General features: G+C 40.7%; 2 protein-coding genes across 4 annotated transcripts in view; both read left to right on the plus strand.

Moving 5' to 3' along the window:
- LOC140914480 (uncharacterized) overlaps positions 1-21,880 on the plus strand; it is a 76,914-nt gene extending 55,034 nt beyond the window's left edge. The window contains exons 9-10 of the mRNA XM_073352393.1: positions 17,579-17,821; positions 21,615-21,880. The gene's annotated coding sequence lies outside the window, so the exon portion shown is untranslated. The remainder of the gene's footprint in view (positions 1-17,578; positions 17,822-21,614) is intronic.
- Positions 1-24,121, plus strand: part of PFKFB4 (6-phosphofructo-2-kinase/fructose-2,6-biphosphatase 4) — a 104,622-nt gene that overhangs the window by 12,253 nt on the left and 68,248 nt on the right. The window lies entirely within an intron of this gene.

Consider the following 24,121-nt stretch of genomic DNA (forward strand, 5'->3'; position numbering starts at 1 on the left):
ACAGCAGCAGCAGTAAAACTGATCTGCCGTCTTCTCTACTCACCTTAGAAGTGTGAACTTGATATAATTGGACATTGATTCTTTTTCTGTAAAAGCAGTTGATGTTCAGAAAACTAGTGTTGGCCTTATGTGCCAGGTGTAAATATTTATGTTGAATTTGTTTTTCAGACTGATTATGAAAATGATTAATCAAAATAAAAAAACTGTGAGTGTAATAGAAAATATAACTCTTGTTTTTGCAATGGTACAAAATATACAAAGTGTTACGAGTACAGCTTGTCATAAGATGTCATGACCTCCTCCGACAACACATGTGGAGTGTCGAAACAACAGACACATCAATCAAGGTTCTGTATAGAACATACAAAGAAGTCTGACTCTAGGATTTTTCACGTATATGGATCAAATCTTTTTGAATGCCATTTCTTGTGGGTGCTGACATTTATCCCTTGTTCATATTAATCTGTGGTACATTCAGCATTGGATTTTCAAAGGAGCCTAAGGGAGTTACATACCCAGTCCCATTCAGTTTAAATAGGAGTTAGGCACCCAGTTCTCTTAGGCTACTTTGAAAATCCCAGCTTCAGTTGTTAGGAACAGATTGTCAACAAAAATCTAAGCAATTACTTCCAAAGATAGGAAATAATTTCACAACTTTTGGGTTTGCAGGTGAAGTATGTTAGGCTGTGGAAAAATTGATTGGGGCTATAAATTGCCTACAATGATGCTAATATGGCTAGTAGAACTTATTTTGTATCTTTGAAAGAATTAGTCCCCCATTTGCATTTGCCTGGTTTGGGAACCCACTAGTCTATGGATCTGGATGGTAATGCTCTGTCAGTGAGAATTATCAAAGGGGGCTGGAGAGGAGTCTTGCTCATATCTAGTTGTTGTTTTTACAGTAGAGTTCTGTTATGTTAAATCCAAGGACAGAATTTAAATTTTAAATTGCAGAGTTCAGTCCACTTACAATGGAAATAGTTAGAGGGGACACCTGGACCAGAATCTGATCAATAAAACATTTAATTATGCTGTGGTGGGGGATAGGGGGAAAGGGAAAAAGTTATTTTGCTCAATATTAATAGCAGGAATTGGAGATTTTCTCAACTGAGATTCCTTATCACATTTTTGGTATTACTTTCAGATACCTTGTTCACAAGTGAGAACTCTGTGACTAGATATTTGTCAGTGACATGTATTAAACTGCGAGAATTTTGGATAGGAACCAGTACAATAATATTCTAATAGTTGCTGCACTCTTAATTTGTAGTGGATGAACTGTGAGCTAGTTCTACCATTTCTTTTTTTTTTTTGTATATCTTGTTGCTTCTGGACAAACTAGGAAAAACCCTCTTGTCAAACAGGCTGGGAGTGTCAGCAAGTGAACTGCAGTTATTTCACTGCCCTCCACAAAAGCTGCTGATCTTAGCTTATAAATGCTGACTGACTTCTGTGACTGAAAGAAGGTTGAAAGTAGCCTCCCACCTTCACTTCCTTGTAAATGCCAATGAAATGCAGAAGAAATAGATGATCCATCCACCCTGTTCTTTTGTATTAAGCAACTGGACAGAGATCCAGATTTTTTTTTTTGTTGGGGCAAGAGGGTGGAAAAATTAAGGCTCATCAAAATACCTCTTTCAAGACAAAGCAAAAATCTTAGCCCTGCAGCAGACATCAGTGTGAAAAATCAAAATGCTGCTCATGCTAGATCTTTCTACCAGTGGGTCAGATGCAAAGTTAAAATAAACTTTTTATATAAACAAAACAAAGTTCCTCAGCTAAATTAAGTCCCAGCATTTCTTTGTTTTGTTTCAGAAAAATAAATGAATTTTCTTCTTCCTGGTCAGCAGGAAATCCAGCCAGATGGAGTCTGAGAGTTCAGTTTTGATTTTTCTACAAGTTCCATATGCCTTTCCACCTTTTTGAAGTGTTTTATTTTACTTTTAGAAGTAATAACCGCTTGTCTTCATATCTTCATATCAGTCTGTAAAGCACCTAGATATAAAGCACCACTGAACTTGGTGATCAGTGATGCAGCATTAGCTTCTAGTGAGGCTGCTCAATTTTTTAATATAATTCAAAACATCTATGTATTTTTCTCTGCATGAACTCATTGATGACAAATTTTGAAGCAACATCTGGGAGCATCCACTCTGACACTGAGAGCACTGAGTGCCACATGATAGGAAAGTCGAGTGGAGGTGATAAAGCCTGTCAAACACCAAATTGGGATGATAGATGATGCCACAGTTGCCATTATGGAGGATAATGCTATGACAGGAACTGTTCGTGGGAGAACAGTGGCAGAGGGAAATGGAATCACCAGAAACATACATAACTTCAAATTTCTGTGTGGCGTAGTGTTGTGGCATGACATACTGTTTGAAATAAATGTTGTAACCAAGAGACTCCAAGGTGTTGACCTTGATATATCTGGAGCAATGGAACAACTCAACAAAGCAAAGCCGTACCTACAGTCTTACCGGTCAGATGGGGGACTTCAAAACGTTCTGAAGAGTGCACAGAAGTTGGCAAAGGAACTTGACACTGAAGCTATTTTCCCACCCATTCAAGAATACAAGAGTCACCGAAGAAGATGATATTTTGATTACGAGGCACGGGATAATCCCATAAGAGACTCCAAACAACAATTCAAAGTTGAATTCTTTAACCAGGTGCTAGATTGTGCAATACAGTCAGTTTAATGCAGCTCAAGGAACACAGCAGTATATTGGAGATGTTGTATGATATTCCAAAACTCCTCACTATACCTGAAGAAGACCTACACCAGCAATGCAGGGCACTAGAGACAGTGTTGACACATGATGACATGTGCGATATTGATGCGAGTGATTTTAGGTGATGAACTGAAAGCCCTTTCAAGATACATTTCAGCAGGATCAACTCCAAAAGCTGCTCTGGAATATATGTGCACAAATTAGATGACCACTCTTTTTCCAAATGCTTTTGTTGCTCTGTGCATACTTCTAACACTTCCTGTAACAGTTGCCAGTGGAGAATGCAGCTTCTCCAAGCTGAAGTTAATAAAAACACATCTACGCTCCACAATGACACAGGAGAGGCTGGTCAGCCTTGCATCCATCTCAATAGAGCATGAGCTGGCCCAGACTGTGGACCTTCAGGAAGCAGTTCAAATCTTTGCAACCACTTTGATTATTCAGACAGATAAAAATGCCAGTGTTTACCATGCAGACGAGAAAAGTTACGTTTGCTGTTCAGGCGTTTGAAAGTTAAGTGTTACTTAAAATTTTTGAACAAGGCATTTTAAGTTGTTCTCCTTTACTGAGGTAGGTAACAGAGCAGTACCATGAGAGGAGTAGAACAGGAAGAAGGCAGAACTGAGACCTTTCAAAGTTTTGGCCCGGGCATGGGGGCATCATTTAAGCTCCCCCTCTCAGGTGCCAAAATGTTGTGGGCCGGCCCTGGAGTTCCTGCTGAGAAGTCTGGCATTATGCCCATGCTCCTTTTCTGTCAGCCGTGAACATCAACATTGTCTCTGCGGCCTGGCTGAAGCTCGCATCTCTGCCAAGTGCCGCATTTTGCTCTCTTCCCTCCCAGAACTTGAGAGTTGGGAACGGAGATTTAGAAGATATCTGATGGAGAAGGCAATCAGACCCCAATCATATCTGGGTTGGGGACCCCCTGTCCCTCCATACATCAGTTTCAGCAAGCAAGCAGTCCCTTTCCGAGTACTAGTTTGGGAATGGAGGCTAAGACTGGTAAGCCTAAGCAAAAGGCTTTACAGAAGAGTAGGGGCACTCTCATAAGCATATGGACAAATCATCTTTATCTACAACTTCCCCGAAGAGAGAGGATTCCTCACCAACCGCATCAAAGTTGGGAGAGCCTGCGCACATGGGCACTAGGGACTTATATTTGAGTAAATCTTCTTGGCAGGAGGAGGCAGCGTATGGATCTGATGGTTCTGATGTAAGCTTTGATGGTGAAGTCTCAGGATAAACAGCTCCTGGTGTGCCCATCCACTTCTAGAGCTGATGCAGTACTGATATCAATAGGGTCCCAGAAGGTGCCAACTTCTATGGTGGCCAAGTAAGATCCATTTCTGACAGCCCCGTCAATGGACTTGTACCATACAGCAGTCTAAAAACAATGTCTCCCTGAAGGACATCTTTGCCCTTCCCTATCTGCATTCATCCCTCCTATGGGGATCATCCCTGTTCCATTGTTACACTAAAGAAGAGACTGTTCCAAAGGTGCAGCGTTGTTCTCCCGTCTCACCTGCCAACTTCGATGTGCAGCCATCGGCACTGTCTGTTCTGATGGTAGTATAGGATCCAACTTTCTTTTTGGATGAGGCAGAGGCCCCACAGAAGTCTTTGCAGTACCAGGTGGAGGTGACATGGGACAAGCCCTAGAAGATTAGGCTTTTGGCCTCCAACCAAACATGACTGGTCAAGAAACAGATGGTACCCGGTGCCACGTGGTCCTCCTCTGCCAGTTGATCCATCTTATTGCCTATATTGGGGGTGAGGGAGTCCAACCCTAGACACCCAGAATCAGTGCATGAGCCACATTTGCCATCGCCTGGCCATCCACAACTGGCTCTGTTGGAGTATTTGGAGGAGGGTGAGCAGATCCAAAAGTTCTGACAGTCTCAGGAGAAATTTCTTTGTCATCACCAGATGAAGCAGTTACTACTTCTTCTCCGGCTCTGCTAGATGATTTAAAACAATATAAAGAACTCATGCGCAGGGTGGTGACAGAACTACAGATTCAGCTTGAGGAAGACCAGGAGGCTAAGCACAGATTACTGGACATTCTGCAGCTTTCTGGGCCTAGTTAAGTAGTCGTCCCCATCAAGGCCATCTGGTCCCAACAAAGACAGTTTTGCACACTCCTGCTTCTTGTGTTCCCAGTTCTAAGAGAGCAGGGAAGTGTTACTTTGTTCCATCCAAAGGAGGTGAGTGTTTGTTCTATTACTCACCACCTCACTTCTTGGTGGTGCAGGTGGCCGCAGAGCAATCTAAGCAACAACACCCAAAGTCTGCTCCCTCTGATAAGGTACTCAAGTGGTTCGACCTCCTGTGGAGAAAGGTCTTCTCTTCCACCTCATCTCCAGTTCAGGATTTTTAACTATCAGGCCTTTTCAGCCAAATTTGATTTGGCCACTTATGCTAAATTTATGGATTTTAAGGACATTTTTCCTGAGGAGGCTAGAACCGGCACTAAGGTGGATGAGGGCAGATTGGTGGCCAAAACTTCCTCCAGGCTGTGGTGGACACAGCAGATACTGCATTTAGTGGGATGCAACAACTATTTTTATGAGGAGAGACTCATGGCTGCAACCCTCAGGTTTCCCTAGAGAGGTGTAGAATACCATCCAAGATCGGTCCTTTGATCCAGTCAGGCTATTCCGCAAGAAGACAGATGAGTGTCTCCAATCCCTTGAGGACTTGGACAATGCTTCGCTCACTGCGCAACTATACCCCTGCCCTGAAGAAAAAACACCATAGACAAGGGTGTAGGACAAGACTGCCTCCTCAGCCTTTATATCACCAATATCCCCAGGAGCCACCATGTAAGAAGTGTAGCTCACGAAAGCTCATGCTCAAATAAATTGGTTAGTCTCTAAGGTGCCACAAGTACTCCTTTTCTTTTTGCGAATACAGATTAACACGGCTGTTACTCTGAAACATGTAAGAATAGAGGATTTATAAACCCAGGAACCCAGCCTCTGCAACATCCACCACCAATTTGTATTCTGAACCTCCAGAGTTTCTTTGGATGGGACTTTAGAGACATGCGTCCCTTTTATTGATGCTTCTTCATTCCCCTCCTCAGATATTTGAAGGACACCTTGCCCAACTTGCCAAAAACTGGAGGGCCCTAACTCAGACAAATGGTACAAGGTGCCTGGACCCTGTGGGAGTCCAGAATACATATGTTTACTAGTGGTCTGTTGTGCCTGCAATGCCTTCCTCCCACTCATCCAATCCAGACATGTCCAAATAATGTTGGACAACATGACAAAAAGTATAATATATAATTAAGCAGGGGACAACCTCTCTCCCTCTATGCATAGAGGAAGTCACTCTCTGGACATAGGGTTATGTGATGGCCGGTGCACCATCAGCAGCATAGATACCAGGGGTGTAAAACTCCTTAGCGGACAGCCTGAATAAACTTTTTCCCTCAAATCACAAGTGGAGGATTCACAATTTGGTTCTTGAAAATTTTCCAGCTCGGCATTCCCCATTGGGCAAAGATATTGTCATCTTGTGGGTGAACAGGAAATTTCCTTTGTACTCTAAGGGTCAATGGTAGATGCCCTCCTGATGTCATGGAAGGATCACCTGGCATATGCCTTCCCTCCTAATCTATTGATACCACAAGTTCTATGGAAGATCCACGAAGACTGAGCTTGGGTCATCCTGATTGTGTTCAACTGGCCCAGATACTTCTGGTTTTGCAGATCTACTTAAGCTCTCGCTTTGACCACCCATGAACATCACCCCATTTCTGGTCCTTCTAACACAGCACAGGGGCAGATTCAGGCACCCCGTCCAGGACTGCTGCAACTCAGAGCCTGTTATTTGGGTAGGCATTGGAAATCGAGCGCTCATGTTCCAGAGGGATGCATTCCAAACCAAAGCAGAAAGAATTCTATGAGGAGCTGTTACTCAGCAAAATGAAAACATTTCTCCCCTTGGGCTCATCATTGCCACTTGTCTCCAGAATCTGCTAGGATCCCTGCTATTTTAGAGTATGTACTTAATCTGAAGTCTTCGGGTCTCACGCTCAGTTCTTTGCTGGTGCATTTAGCAACAATCAGTGCTTTCCATCCTCCGATGGGTCACTGTATGTTCTTCACTCACCTGTTGCAACTAGATTTCTGAAGGCGCTTCTCAAATTGTTTCCTCCATTGGTGAAGTTTGCATGTCAGTGGGACCTCAGTTTTGTTTGGTCGTCTCTCTCTAAATTTCCCTTTGAGCTTCTAACCACATGTTCTATGGTCCATCTGTCTGTGCAGGTGGCCTTTCTAACAGAAGAGTCAGTGAGCTGGGGGTGCTCATGGTTTACCTGCTATATATTACTTTCTATAAGAAAAGGTCTCATTATGCTCTCACCCCAGATTAATCCCTAAAGTAGTTTCTGAGATTCATGAGAGTCAGGTAATTTTTTTTTCTTACCAGTATTTTTTTTTTTTCTAAACTGCATGCCTTGGAGGTAGAGAGAAGGATGTGTTCTCTGGATATCCAAAGGTCTTTGGCCTTTTATCTACAAAGGACATTAGAAAGATACCTAAACTACTTGTTTCCATAGCAACCTGATTAAGGAGTCCAAGCTGTATTGGTGCAGAGACTTCCTAAATGGATCTCAGTTGTATTACCCTTTACCAAGTAGCTCGCATCTCCCCCCACCAGAGGGCAAGCTGCTTCATCGTCATCTCTAAGAGACATATCTCTATTAGATAAGTCGTGCAGCTGCTTGAAGTTCTTTGCATACCTTCATGAGACATTGCACTCTGGTCCAGTCATCCACCATGGCTACAGCTGTGGAGACAGCAGTACTACAGTTAGCTATCACTTCAATATCCTCACACCCAACTCCTGTTTGCAGAGATGACCTCTGCTTGCCAACTTTGGTGGGGGAGGTCGGCCCATGTAAGCCGAGTAGCAAATTCGGGGGGGGGCATGTGACCCTGCATGGCCCCCCCACGTCAGCTCTGCCTGTTGGACTACTGCTTGTTAATCTCTCATGTGTGAAATACACATAGGGACCATGACTGGAAAAAGAAGAAATGGAGGTTACTTGCCTGGAGGTTCTTCGAGATGTGTGGTCCTATCTGTATACCTCTACCCACCCTTCATCCCCTCTGCTGCAGATTGTTTGGGCTGCGGTAATAATGGTAAATTGTAGAGGCGTTGACCCGCACCACCCTTTATGCCCTCGGTTTGGAGTACAAGGAGAGCTACAGTGCATGTGTGGACCAATGGACACTGCTAGTAAAAATCAAAAAGAAAAACAAGCACACCACTCCACTCAGGACTCAGGCATGTGATGCACATATGTACCCACCGGTGGAAAACAGATAGGGACTTTACATCTTGAAGACCCTCCATTACTACTACTGTTTTGTGATGGCATCTTATTTTTCATTCAGCCAAGATCCTGTAAATGTAAGGAGTAAACAGAGCATATGCTGAAAAATATTAAATAATTTTTAAATTGAAAAAATGTCAAGTGCTATTAACACAAGTAAGGATTTGTTTAAAGTGCTGTACATTTTTTTCCTTCAGTGTTTCTTTAACTGTATCTTGGTTTCCACACAAGCAAAACCAAACTGTGAATTGTGCAGAGCTGTTGTATCAAACTTACCTTAACAGAACGGAATATTAATAAGAACATTTTCCAGGTCATGGGAGTCAATACTGTTGTCATTTAATCTGCCCAGAAAAGATTATGGAAACATCACAGTGACTGGGAGATTCCTCTTTTCCCCCTGCCTCTTCCTCCTCAAATATTCTGAATGCTTTTAAGCATCAGGCCTTCTGACTTGCATCACAATTTCCAAACAGCTGAATCCACTTGCAAGTGAAACTGACAGTGCTGTATCATAATTCCAGGAAGGACAAAGACTGTTTTAAATGTTTCACAACACACCCACAGACAGCCTAGAGATTGCATAATTTAGTACGTGCTGTTGCTGTAGTAACCTCATTGGTTGCTACCAGAACAAGGCATAGGCATGACAGTCCTCAATAGATTTACCATGTTGGAAATGGAGGGTGTTTTCAGTTACACCTCTGGGTCCTTTAAAGAAATTGGGTAACTTCTGTAGATGCTGTGTCATTTCTCTTTACTATACAGTATGTTGGTACTTCTCTGTATGCATCTCCCCAGAGACAGACAGGCATGCACACACCTCCCTCACCCCCATATTTAGTTTGAACTCCCAAGTCTGTACAAAGTTAGTTACAGGATTTAAATACTTACGTTTTCAGAAATGTACACAATAAAATTCTTTTAATCAGCATGTGCATTGGTCTATCCTTACCCTATAATTGGCAGGTTTAAAGCAGAAATTGTTAAAGATATTGTGCCAGACACTCATCTGGAGAAAATGGAAATCAGTTGAGGATCTGGACCATTGTTTCCTCATTGTGTGTGAAGATATTATAATGTTGTACAGGTTTTTTGGAGGGGTGGTGTTGCCTGACTAGTTTGCAAAATAGCTGCTGTTCTCACAATATTTCAACTTTAAAGGAAGAGGAGGTGAGCTAAAGTGGACCAGCATAAGTCTGTACACTATCTTAGGCCACTGTAAACGTTAAAACTAGGGTATTTTTACATGAGTGCATCAGCAGCTAATTGGTGTACTTCCCCATCCCCCCGCCCCCCAATATTATTTTTTTGTTCTGTTTCTGTATAAACTCTCTGAACCTGGTTAATCATAGTGCTGATTAACTGACTTCTTCATATATTAAAAGAGGGGGGAGTAAAGCTTCACTTAAGATCAAGCATCTGAGAATGGGTTTGGGTTTACATAAGGGTAACAAAGGAGGAAATGATTGTGATAGTAGAGCAATGAGTGACTGTTCATCTCCTTAGCAAATGAAAATATTCTTTGCTGTGTTGTGCTTCAACCATTTGGCTGTGCTTGGGATTCTCATATTATTGGGCCCTACCAAATTCATGGTCCATTTTGGTCAATTTCGTGGTCATAGGATTTTGAAAAGAGTATATTTCATTATTTCAGATATTTAAATCTGAAATTTCACAATGTTGTAGCTGTAGGGGTCCAGATACAAAAGGTGGTTGTGGGGGACAGTGCAAAGTTATTGTAGAGGGGGTGATCGTGGTATTGCTGTCCTTGCTTCTGCGCTGCCTTCAGAGCTGGATGGCTGGAGAGCAGCAGCTGCTGGCTGGGCACCCAGCTCTTTAGGCAGCGCCGCTGCCAGCAGCAGTGCAGAAGTAAGGATGGCATGGTATCGTATTTTCACCCATACTTCTGTACTGCACTGCTACTCTCCAGCCACCCAGCTCTGAAGGCAGCGCAGAAGTAAGGGTGGCAATACCACAACCCCCCTACAATATCCTGGCGACCCCCTGTTTGAGAAATCGTGGTCTCCTCCGTGAAATCTGTATAGCATAGGGTAAAAGTCACAAAAGACCAGATTTCACGGAGGAGACCAGATTTCATGGTCTGTGATGCGTTTTTCACAGCTGTGAATTTGGTAGGGCCCTACTCATATAGTATCTAGGCTGTTGTGATATTACTCTTCTCTGTTAAGTTGTATCCCAATCATATTAATTAATTTATAATGCAATCTTATAGATTCTGTGTGCTCCTGAGAGATGCATGTGTTCCAAATGGGCATTTCAAATGTGTATTAGCATAATTTTCTTCTGTACTAACACTAAGCAAATCTTCAAAACTGTAGATGCAGTCAGTATTCCAATATCTGGTTACCATTAGCTCAGATCATTACTATGTAATTTATTATTCTGCACCAAACGGTGAGAATCAACCCAGACATTAACAAATGCTCCTCTAAGGGCTACATATCCATGGCTTGTAACTCATTGTCTGGGCAAGATGTGTTGGGATGTTTTAGTGAATGATTCTGGGAAACAACATAAATGCAAATTCATTGGGTATTTACTTTCTCTCCCACAAAAGAGGTGTTGGGATGAGGTAACTGGATGACTAAACCCTATCAATTCTTTTACTTCATCAGATGTGTTGAGATGAGTTTTATTAATACGGATGTGAATTAGTTTCTCACTTGATGTACTTGCTAACAGTGTTCTTCTCCTCAGTCTGCACTATCTTGCCTTTAAATTGTCTGAAAACTGAGGTAATTTAGTGAAGCAGTACTATTATAACACACCTTGGGGAATCTTTCCTTACATTACGCATTTGCATAGCTTTGTTTAAGTTTAGGGTCTAAGCTGCTAGGTTATTTCTGATTTGTTTAGCACTGAACAGAATTCTTTTTTTAATGGTTGCTCATTCCCAGATAATTTGTCTTGTTGATTCACCTCTGCAATAGTCTGGCCTACAGCTAGGAAACCTAACCATAATGTGTACATTTTTAAAATGAAACCATTTTTTCAAAAAGTATGAATTACAAAAAGCTTATTTTTTCATACACTGACTCATGTATGGCTTTTGATGTTCACGTGTTAACATGAACCAACCTTTGAAATAAAGATAATTGTGCTGCAAACACATGGAGGTTTCTCTCTCTCTGGATAATCATCAAATACATAATAAAGAACTAATGGTAGCAATATTGCACTCGTTGTTTAAAACAGAATATTATATTAAGGGTCTGATTGTTAAAGGTTCTCAGGATTCTAGGTTTCCAGGGCCTTCAGTGTAAATAAGGGCCTGATGCATGACTCCCATTAACTTCAGTTGGCTTTGAAACAAGGCCCCAAGTTTGAAGGAACTACCAGGGGAAAGGTCATAAGGTGACCCAGCTGAATTCCCCTATATTTTGCCATGTTGGTAGTTCTGCATGCTTAAAGTGTTGGGGTACTTTGTTTTGCTGTATTCTCAATTCCGGTGGAGAGACTATTGGGTAGGGATTGGGCTAAATAAGTGGAGGAAGAAAGGAAGGCATTTCAAATGGTGGGATGCAGATTAGTGCAGCAGAATATTTGGGAAGAAGAGAAATAGTTATATAATCAAAACGATTGCAGAAATGGAACAAAGACAACACGGACTGAACTTAAACTGCGTCACTTTGCTGGTTGTTGCATCTGTTTCTCTCATTCATCATTCTTTTCTTTTGAAGCTCTTGAGGGCACAGAACCTGTCTCATTCTCTGTGTGAATTTCTTTAATATGGTAATGAATGAATGGATCTTTGTTTTTTATATCATCTGAAAGATGGTATTTCCTTAAGTACAGTGTGCTTTGTCATTGTGCAAGAGTGTTGGTTCAGTGCTAACCGACAGGGAAGAGAGCCACCTGTTGAATCACCAATATCATTTCCTTCCTTCAGTTCCTGGGATTTACTTGGACTTTCCCTCCAAACCCTAATCTGGCTTGTTACTTTATAAAATATGGCAACATAGCAAGGTTTAGTGTAGCTGCATGTTTATTACTACAGACATTTCCTGTTGGATTCTCTCTTTTGTGTTCAGTCTTTTCAGCATCAGCACTTTTCTCTGTAGTTGTCTCCTTTGTTATCTTGGTTAGCGTTCTCCTGCCTTGATGGAATGTTGTTATTCAGTTCACAGTTCTTGATCTGCAGCTGCTTCTACATCTGTGTTTGTGAGGTGCATTTGTGGTGATGCATCAGCCACATGCATCTCGTAAACATGAGAGAGAGAGAGAGAGAGAGAGAGAGAAAGGAACATAATCTGTGTTCCCCATTTCCCACAAACATGGGCAAGAATGTTTCTTCCATGACCAAACCTTATGTGAAGATGCTGGTAGGGGGAGCATGTCTTTCCTCTGCCCCGCTGACCTTGGTTGGACCTGGCAGATGGATATCTAGAGATTGTGTTTTAAAGTTAAACATGGAGGGGTGGGTAACCTGCTTTGTTATGTTTTGTTTTGTGTGTAGTGGTTTTTGCACATTGTCATTCTATTCCTAGATCCAAATCTTGAAATTTAGAGAGTGCGGTTTTCTCGATGCAAACTTAAAAAAAAAATTGATAAGGTGGCAATCACAATCTTCCTTTGTCTGCTGAGAATGTTGTAGCATTGGCCAGTCAGAAGGCTAGTGACTTATATTTTCATGCTGAGTGTTGGTCAGCTAGCACACACAAGGCAGTCAGCTGGCCATCTAAGGATCTGCCACAGCTTTGAGAAGCTGTTTGAGCTTTGTTTTACTAGTGAGGAACCATCAGAGATTTCCTTTGCTCCCTTGGCATTATATGCAAATAATGTGGCTTAAAGGTAGGGCAGATCATCAGCTAAGTAGTATGTTAGAGCATGCATTGAAGAACATGCTTATATTTGTAAATTTCTTTGAATACAAACATATTATCTCTAATGGGATGTATGAATGATGTATTTTTATTTAATACCTCTCACATACATAAAATTATTCTCCTGATGTATAGTGTATTCATTTTAAAGGTTCTGAAACTTGGACTCTTTTTCAGTTGAAATCTATGGAAATAAGTGCATTTCAGGAAAGGATTATTTAAACTAACTGGTGATACCCTGGCTTGAAAGTGAAAAATCTGTCTTTAGTTGCTTTGGAAAATAATGAGATTTGAGTCTGTATTTTCACTAGATACACATGCTTAGTTTGTTGTCTCAAGTGTGTGTGTGTGTGTGTGTGTGTGAGGACTGCAAGATTTAAAGACATCAGCCATTCTGACCTCCTTTTCAAATTAGGTAGGGTATGGTTGATACTGCAGGGATTCATTTTTTATTTGATCTTGTGACAGAGCAGAAAATGAATTTCTTCAGAGAAACAGAATTGCTCAGGCTAAATGTAATGAATAAAACTGATAAATTAGTATTTGACATTTTGAGAGACTGGCCCCTCTCAGGATGTGTGTGTATAACAGTGATCATCTACTTTTGGTCAGTAAAGTGAACAGAATGGTAACATTTTTTTATTACATGAGTTTACTACTGCAATGGAATGGTTTAGCAAATTGAATGGGATTAATAGATTGTCTATGGGACTTACTTGGGTAAAGTCCAGAGGAATTGATTTGTCTTGTTTTCCAGGAAACAACACTTGTATAATCTCATGTCTATTGTACTTGAAACTGTGTGTATTAAACACACAATGCTGTATGAACTAGGCAGTCATGGGAGACTTGGAATAAGTTCCAGTATCCGTGGCTGCTACATTTTAATGCTAACATTTTGTGAAGGTTTAAAAGGGCTGAACTTGGTATCTTGTTGGCTCCAATGCTGTAAACAGCTACACACAAGTAACCTCTAAAGTTACTCACATGCAAATGTCTGCAGCATTGGGACTTAAGTACATAAAATGCGCTCTCTCTCTCTCTCTCTCTCTCTCTCTCTCGTGCTCCCTCTCTCTTCATCATTGCCCCAGGTTTGGTTTGTGTCCAGTTTTCTGTCCTAAGTGAAACTAATTGTAAGTGACTTGTGAAGTGAAAACATGAAAGGAAGTAAAGATACCAACCAGTAGGAATTACATAGTTAAAATATTTCTTTAGAAAGCTAATCATGTCAATTAGAAATCTGCTGATGAGACTGTCTTTTGTAGAGCATTAACGTGTTTATTAATGTGGTGATGTTTTCATATAATGGTGAATTGTGTGTCTTTGATTCTGAATCTCTCTGTGTTCGTGCAGCATCCACATGATACTGGTCTGTATGCTTAAGAACTACTTTTCTTAAAACTTTGTAACTGTTGTGCATAGAACATCAGACTATATGTTAATCTAATATAATTACGCAGTTGAGGTTTCAGAGTGGTAGCTGTGTTAGTCTGTATCAGCAGAAAGAATGAGGAGTATTTGTGGCACCTTAGAGATAGATACAGATGCATGCAGTGTTGAATTGGGCTTTAGCCCACGAAAGCTTATGCTCAAATAAATTTGTTAGTCTCTAAGGTGCCACAAGTACTCCTCGTTCTTCTACAGTTCAGGTTTGTGTTCTGATCCTCAGTTGGCAACATATTAACAACCTTCAAAAGGCTTCTTTACATATGGCCTTTGGTCTACAACTGTTATTAAAGTGTGTGTATTATACAGCTATATTTTATATTTAAAGAAATAGTTCAGCCTTCAATGTAAAGCATTGAAAGATTTAAATATTCTGCAGGATAGAGGGGGTTTATTAAATAAAGTATAGAGTGCTAATATAACATAGCTTGGTTTGTCAAGTTCTGCTCCTTATGCACTCTTGCAAAATGAAAAAGTAGAAGTAGTGCCATCTGCTGGGCAGTGTTCTTCCCAAAACATTTTTTTATAATATAATGTTTTCCCATTTTCAGAACTCAAGTAATTGTTCACACTGCAATGCAAGCTGATCAGTTTAAAAAAATCATTTTTATATCTGGATATCTTAACACTTCCCTTACAAGATTAAAAGTTAATAATCTTTGGTGTGGGGGAGGGTGAGTGTAGATGTAATCTACTTAGCAATGTGTCACCCTAACATATAGGTTGTATCTTGGTTTTTATTCTCCTTGTCATTCTTAAGACATTTGCTTGCCATACACACACTCTGCGTGTGTGCATGTGTGTAATTTTAAAAAAAAATCTTCATTCCAGCAGTCTTGTCAATTTAACTGTTAGGTACTACTGTCTGATCATATAACTAGGACTTTATAACTTTAACTTTTAAACTTGCCTCTAGATCAGAAGGTGGACTTCAAGGTCCCAATCCTGTATGCATTTTAAACATGTGCATATTTAAGCATGTGCTGCTAAGCTTCTTGGTTAAGCACTTATGCAAGTGTTCACAAGACATGGGAAGTCCATTAGGGGGGGAGAAGTCAAGCTTTCACAAAACCAAATAGACTTTGCCCCATATTTGGGTGAGAGTGGGAGTTTTAAGATTCTATGTTTTCTTTGAATTTAAACAGAACAAAGAAAAAAGCCCACAGCTGTAAGGGAGGGGGTGGCAAGACACGGCAAAACCCCAGTGTCCTGGACGCTGATACCGCTCAGTAAAAAACAAAAATGATTGTAATCACTCATATGAGTAAGCCATTTATAATGATGCCATTTCAATGTGCAGCGGCATTGACATATTGGCTGTAGTACTATGACCCTCCCCCTCAGTTTTTAAGAATGTTTACAGCTTACAACACTCCCATTATATTTCTTAAGACAGAAATGAGAACTGCATTTCAACATGTGCCATGATAACAAGAATGACTTGCATTAGTTGACTGCCTTACACGCAACTGCTGAATTGGAGTTCTTTTGTAAAGAGTTGTTAATGTAGCTTTTCTGTAACTGAGAGGTGGTTCTTGTTTGCAAATACAAAGTCAGACCACCACATGCCATAGTATTGCTACAAATGAGTTCTTTAAACTCAGCAAAACCTTGTTACAATTCCTCATTCCTATAGTATCTTCATATGATGCTCAATGCTGACAATTATCACCGTTTCTGGTGGTATTTTTCTTAAAGCCTTAGCTGCAGGACTCATGTTATGTCATTCAAATATCTTAGCTTTCACTTGGAAAAAAAAATAAGAGTAAGTTTCTAGGCTCTCATGGTTGCAGAGAAAAGCTTGAAAATGCAAGTGAAAAAGAATTAAAAACCTGAAGGCAAACAAAACCCCACAATGTATTGCCTTTTTAAAAAGTCATGATTTTTAAGCCAATTGATAACTTTTGGGGGGAAGGGTGGAGGGGCAGGAGGCACTAGCTCCTGATTTTTGAGCTCTAGGGATTGACTGTGCTGGTCCTGAGACTCTATTTGGAATAGCTAATGGGGTTTTTGCTCCTCTACTTCTTCCTTTGTTATGTGTTATCACTGCTTTCCTTTTCCCTACTTCTCTGCAGCTTCATTTGAGCAACTAGTATTGCATGGTATGTATTTTAGGTGGTATTTGATGTGAAGGAGCTAGCAGGAAGGTATTGGTAGAAACAGTACAGAGATGCAATTATTGTAATGTAATTATTTCCTGACCCTCTTCCAAATTCGATTGGGTCATATGGACATACCCTAATTTACACTAGAGCAAGCCTTTATTGTATTAATATATAATGTGCATTCAAACTGAGAAGTGGAAGATAAAATACACAGGAGTGGAGGTAAGAGGAAAATGAATATATAATGCTTTGAGTTACTGTGAAGATAGAAATACCATGCTTCCATTTTTATTTTGTAAAGTGGAACTTTTAATAGAAATTTTGTGTAACTTGTGGTTGTGTCAGGAGGTTCTTTAGATTTGTAGGCATGTACATGCGCCATCACTCTCTCCTTCAGTATTGATATGTACAAGAATCTTCCTTGCCAAGGATCTGGATTCTTGTACCTTTCAATGCCCAGTACTGTAAACTCACAAATATGGAGCTGCTCAGCAGAATGGAGGTAATGATGTGAGTATGTGCCTGGATTATGTGCATGCTGCATGCATACATAATACATGAATAAATCAGGTACCCAGGGAATGTTGTTGTTACTCCTCAGTAGGGCTAAAATTTCACAGATTCATAGACTCTGAGGCCAGAAGGGACAATTGTGATCATTTAGTCTAATCTCCTGTATAACACAGAGCATTTAATGTCTCCAAAAATAATTCCTACAGCATATATTTTTAAAAAAAAAAACAATAATAATTTTGGTTTAAAAAATGCCAGTGATGGAAACTCCACCACAACCCTTGGTAAATTGTTCCAGTGGTTAATTACCCTGACTGTTAAAAATTAAAGCCTTATTTCCAGTCTAAAATTGTCTAGTTTAATCTTACAAACATTGGATCATGTTATACCTTTCGCTGCTAGACTGAAGGCCCTCTATTATCAATTTTTTGTTACCCATGTAGATACTTGTAGACTATGATCAATTCACCCCTTAACCTTCTCCTTGTTAAGCTAAATAGATTGAGCTCTTTGAGCCTGTCACTATAAGGCATGTTTTGTAATCCTTTAATCATTGTTGTGGCTCTTCTCCTAACCCTCCAGCAACATCTTTGGATTATGCACACCAGAACTGGATACAGTATTCCAGCAACAGTCACAGCAGTGCCAAATACAGAGGTGAAATAACCCCTACTTCTACTCAAGATTCCCTTGTTTATACATGCAAGGATGGCATTCGCCCTTTCGGCCACAGCATTGCACTGGGAGCTCCTGTTCATCTGAGTTCCCACCACGACCCCCAAATCTTTTTCGGTCGCTGCTTCCCAGGATAGAGTCCCCCATTCTGTAAGTATGGCCAACATTCTTTGTTTCTAGTTGTATGACTTTCCATTTGGCCATATTAAAATGCTTATTGTTTGCTGGTGCCCAGCTTACCAAGAGATCCAGATCGCACTGTATCAGTGACCTATCCTCTTCATTATGTACCAGTCCCCCAATTTTTGTATCATCTGTAATCTTTGTCAGTGATGATTTTATGTTTTCCTCTAGGTCATTAATAAAAAATGTTAAATAGCATAGGGCCAACAACTGATCCTTGCAAGGCCCCACAAAAAACACACCCGGCTTGAGGATTATGTTTACTCTTACCTTTTGAGGTCTGTCAGTTAGCCAGTTCTTAATCCATTTAATGTGTGCCATTTTAATTTTATATAATTCTGTTTTTTATCAAAATGTGTGATACCAAGTCAAACACCTTACAGAAGGCAATATCAACACTATTACTTTTATTGACCAAAGCTGTAATATAATCAAAAATAGATCTATAGGCTGGGTCTATTTTCCATACACCCATATTGACTTGCATTAATTATATTGTCCTCCTTAATTCTTTAATGATCGAGTCCCATATCAGCTGATCCCAGGAAAGGCAGTGGAACAATGTCAGATTGACAGGCCTATAATTACCTCTGTCATCCTGTTTACCCTTTTAAATATTGGCACAACATTACCTTTTTTTGTAGTCTCCTGGAATTTTGCCATGGTCCAAGACTTACTGAAAACCAACATTAACAATTCAGTGAGTTCCTCAGCCAGGTCTTTTGAAACTCTTGGGTACAAGTTATCTAGACGTGTTGATGTATAAATGTTTAATTTTAGTAGCTACCCTCTTCTTTTGGGAGATGGATTTTCAGGGACTTAGAAGTTGCTGTACTGGATAAGACGGTTAGTTCCTTTTGACTTGTGTCATGCATGTGACAATGGCCACAGCAGCTGATGCTGATACTTCTGAGAAAACAAATGGAATGCTAAACTGTATTATACTTTTGGCACCTTAGAGACTAACCAATTTATTTGAGCATAAGCTTTCGTGAGCTACAGCTCACTTCATTGGATGCATACTGTGGAAAATACAGAAGAACTAACCAATTTATTTGAGCATAAGCTTTCGTGAGCCACAGCTCACTTCATTGGATGCATACTGTGGAAAATACAATGCTGTATATAATACAATACAATATTGTACAACAATACAATATTGTACAACAATACAAATACAATGCTGTATACAATGCTGTATTATACTTTCGGCACCTTAGAGACTAACCAATTTATTTGAGCATAAGCTTTCGTGAGCTACAGCTCACTTCATTGGATGCATACTGTGGAAAATACAGAAGAACTAACCAATTTATTTGAGCATAAGCTTTCGTGAGCCACAGCTCACTTCATTGGATGCATACTGTGGAAAATACAATGCTGACACCCCTACATACCGAGACCCTACAATGCTGTATTTTCCACAGTATGCATCCAATGAAGTGAGCTGTGGCTCACGAAAGCTTATGCTCAAATAAATTGGTTAGTTCTTCTGTATTTTCCACAGTATGCATCCGATGAAGTGAGCTGTAGCTCACGAAAGCTTATGCTCAAATAAATTGGTTAGTCTCTAAGGTGCCACAAGTACTCCTTTTCTTTTTTTGCGAATACAGACTAACACGGCTGTTACTCTGAAACCTGTATTATACTGTTCAGCTGCTAGGTGGTGTGTGTGTAACATACGTTAAGGCGAAAATCACAACCACCATTCCTGGCAGTGCATTAAATTACTCCTGAGAGCATTCTGCACCAAAAGTTTAAAAATTCTGTGCACAATATTTTAAAATTCTGCAAATGTTATTTGTTAAAAAAAAAAATGTGGAGGCTCCAGCATGGCACTAGGGAGCACAGGCCACTGGCTGTACAGAGGTGAGAGATCACTGTGCAGTTCCCCTATCCTGGGACATGCACTCAGTGGTGAGGCTGACGCAGCTCAAGGACTGGGCCTGCCCCAGAAACACCACAGAGCCCTGCCCCTGTATGCCAGGTGCACCAAATGTGGGCAGACAGGCTCAGCAAGGCAGGATCCAAGTGTGGAGGGGCTTAGTGTGGGTGGGAATCCAGTGTGGGTTGAGAGGGTTCTGTGTGGGGCAATCTGGGAGTGGGGTGGTTCTGGGGGAATCTGGGTGCTGGAGGGATCTGGATGCACAGGGGCTTGTTGTGGGGGTTCTGGTGCAATGGTAATGGGACTCTGCAGGGGAGGTTCCACGTGAAAGTGGTTGGGGCTCAGCAGGTGGGGTCTGAGTGTGGAGGAGATAGAGCTCAGTGAGGGGGGCTGGGTGTGGGGGACTCAGTGGGGTTGGGATCCAGGTGCAGCTGCCTGGGGTTTGGGGTGGGAATCCGGGTGTGGATGGCTTGTTGGGGTTGTGCAGGGGGAGTGGGGCTCATTGTGGGGGGGGGGGTCTGGGTGCAGGGGGTGGGACTCAGCAGGAGGGTCTGGGTATGAGGGGTGTCAGGCTTCCCTCCCCACTCTGAACTCTGGGGTACAGATGTGGGGACCCGCATGAAAGACCCCCTAAGCTTATTTCTGCCAGCTTAGATTAAAACTTCCCCAAGGCACAAATCCTTTCCTGTCCTTGGATTAGTACTGCTGCCACCACCAAGTGAGTTAGACAAAGATTCAGGAAAAGGACCACTTGGAGTTCCTGTTTCCCCAAAATATTCCCCCAAGTCCCTTCACCCCCTTTCCTGGGGAGGCTTGAGAATAATCTACCAACCAAATAGGTAAACAAGGTGAGCACAGACCAGACCCTTGGGCTTTTAGTTTACTAAAAACCAATCAGATTCTTAAAACACAGAACTTTATAATAAAGAAAAAACAAGGTAAAAGAAACACCTCTGTAAAATCAGGATGGAAGGCAATTTTACAGGGTAATAAGATTTAAAACACAGAGGATTCCCTTCTAGGCAAAACTTCAAAGTTACAAAAACCAGGGATAAACCTCCCTCTTATCACAGGGAAAATTCACAAGCTAAAACAAAAGATAAACTAACGCATTCTCTTGCTATACTTACAATTTGTAATCTTAGAGGCTTATTTCAGGTATGGTTTTGGGAGAGGGTTTTTTTTTTTCCTGCCTGGTCCCTCTCTTTGTCCCGAGAGAACAACAAAGAAGCACACAACAAAAAGCCTCCCCCCACAGATTTGAAAGGATCTTCTCTTATTGGTTCTTTTGGTCAAACAGCTGGCTGCTCATGAAGGAGGAGGGAAGAAGTAGTACTGAAATAACTTGAGATCTACTGGTGAAAAGTATTATATAAAAGCGAGGTATTATTGTAACTCTTTATTTTAAAGTAAATTGATACAGATTTTTGTTGCCCTTTAGACTATTGATTATGGTGTCTCATCCCTTTCCCCCAGCTGTCATCCTCTTTCCCGGCTTCTTGACTCTTTCTAGCTCAGATTCTCCATGAAATAGGCTGAGCTAAAAACAGGGTGTGCTGGTTGTTTAAAATAATTGTGCCTTTTCAATGCACCCAACTTGAGCCACATTCTTGCAGCTGGCACCACTAGGGAGGACCCGTGAGCCTGAACCAGAGACCCATTGACTTCAGTAGGGTTCCACCCAGGCACCACAGGATTAGGAGTGTGTAGTCATCTTTCGTATGCTGTTGGAGAAAGGTGTTCCATCTTCAGTTTTTTGAGATGTGTTAATCATTTGTTGTATTGTGCTGGAAGGCTTGAATTTGTGTGCCTCAAGGAAATATTAATCTGTCACTTCCAGTTGTTTCAAAGCCTTTATTTTAAAATCCTATTTAGATGTGAAGAAGTGAGATGGTCACTCGATTGTAGACCTAAAAGTCGCAATTCTTCAACAAAAAAACTTCAAAAACAGACTCCAACAAGAGACTGCTGAATTGGAATTAATTTGCAAACTGGACACCATTAAATTAGGCTTGACTGGGAGTGGGTGTGTCATTACACAAAGTAAAACTATTTCTCCGTGTTTGTTTCCCTTCCCTACTGTTCCTCACACGATCTTGACAACTGCTGGAAATGGTCCACCTTGATTATCACTACAAAAGGTCCCCCCCCCCCCCGCCTCCGCTGGTAATAGCTCACCTTATCTCATCACTCTCGTTACAGTGTGTATGGTAACACCCATTGTTTCATGTTCTTGGTGTACTCTGAAATCTGTGTATATTAAATCTGCCCACTGTGTTTTCCACTGCATGCATCCGATGAAGTGAGCTGTAGCTCACGAAAGCTTATGCTCAAATAAATTTGTTAGTCTCTAAGGTGCCACAAGTACTCTTTTTCTCTTTACATTTTGTTGGTTATCAACAGTAATCAAGGTTCTGCAGGCCAAATTAGGTCCCCAGTGACATCTTATTGTCTTCTAATTATGACCTTGATAACACCTGTGCAAACCTGTTACCTTCATTAGGTTCACATGGGGTATATCTATACTGCAATAAGACATCTGTGGCTGGCCAATGCTGGCTGTGGGGCTGTTTAATTTCTGTGTAGATGTTCGGGCTGTGACCCTCCTGCTTCACAGAGTCCTAGAGCCTGGGCTCCAATTCGAGCCTGAATGTCTACACCACCATTAAAAAGTCCCTTAGCCTGAGCGTCCCCTCCACCCCATACATACTCATAGGCATAATTGCACGGATTTAATCAATGAATCTGCTAATGTGCAAAAAGGAATACATTCTAGCTCACTTTCTTAACAGTATCGGCTCAGCATAACAAGCAAAAAATGTGAAATTTAGCTTTCGGGCCACATTTACAAAGGTGGGAGATTAAAGATTCTGATAGATGCCTGCTGGGGTTTTCAAAAGTACACTCACCTACGTGCATCTTTAGTCACCTAAATATACCTTTGTAAATCTGGCCCTTTGTCACTAAAACAAGCTGTGTCTCTGGATGCATGCATGGAGCAAATCTGCTGAGGGGAAGGTGTTACTTTTCCATAGTCAGTTTTCAGAGATGAATTGCAAAGGACTGGGGAGAAAATGACTTTTTGCTATTTCATACTTTTAAGTGTCAAGAAGGCCTGAAAAGTGGGTGTGGTTTTTATTTGTAAGTAAAAATATTATTTCTGCTTATTTTAGTCTTGGAGATATCAGGAATGTCAAATCCGGACATGCTTGGCTTTACTGGAGGGCTATTTGTCAGTTTTGGAGGATGTGTATTGTCAGATTTTGCACCTCAGTTGAAGGGGTGAGGCGCTGAAACTTTCACAAAGATGTATATTTTTTCCAAAATGTTGATTACTCACTGGAATTAAATGGATATTAACAAATAAATTAAGAGTTTTGAGCAGTCTAAAAATTCCTTTTTTTCTCACTTGCTCAGCTTTAAGTTTCTTGACTCTCATGACATATTTTAATTCAGTCTCCCATTGCTATCAAGTCTCCTGGATAGACAAGACCAAGGACAAGTGTTAAAGAAAATTGCAGGGAGGGAATGATACTGAATGCGATGGACCTGAAGGGAAACACTGAGCAGTAAAGGAGAGGAGGGGGAAATGGGATGAAAGGGAGAGCGAAACCAAGCAAATGGAATTGCTAAGGAAAGAGAAAAGAAATACGCAGCGTTGCCAACTCTTGCAGTTGTATCATGGGTCTTGTGATATACAGTGTTTTTCATACAGCCCCAGTTTTGTGGTTGTGTGAATCTCAGCTTTCATTTAAAAAAGTAAGTTTCCACAGCCCTTGTAGTTATGAAAAAAAGCTTGAAAATACAATCCCTAAAGGCTCAAAACCCATAGGGCAAATAAAAAGGGGTCACCATTTATTTTTATTTTTAAATCTCATAATTTTTAAGTCAGTCTCCATAACATTTGAACACTTATTGGAAACTGAAAAGGTTAAAATGATTTAACGAATACTTAATCTACATTCAATAAAATGCATTATTATAAGTGAAAGAATTTTGAATGCGTCTTATTTACTTTGTAGAATTTTTCTCAGTTTGGACAATGAAATTAGCTTAACTTTTGTTTATATTCAGTTTAGGACCTGACAGTGAATCTGTTTGTTTGAAATATTTAAGTTTCAAATGCTGAAGATGCTTGGGTACTAGGGTGATTAGCACCAGAATAAGAACCTTGATAGATGTTTGTTTGAACACAACTGTATTCACTTGATTTTGTGCTCAGTAGTGTGACCTTAAATTTTACCCAAAATGTAACGTTTTATGAAAACAAGGTGTATTAAAACTTAAGTGTGTAATGTCCTGTTTAAAGACTAACTTCTTGGCATGGTTTTAGCCTTTAGTGCAGAAGATGATATTCAAATATTTGAAGAAATATGGATAAG

Source organism: Lepidochelys kempii, chromosome 7, assembly GCF_965140265.1.
Source record: "Lepidochelys kempii isolate rLepKem1 chromosome 7, rLepKem1.hap2, whole genome shotgun sequence".
Classification (NCBI taxonomy): Eukaryota; Metazoa; Chordata; order Testudines; family Cheloniidae; genus Lepidochelys; species Lepidochelys kempii.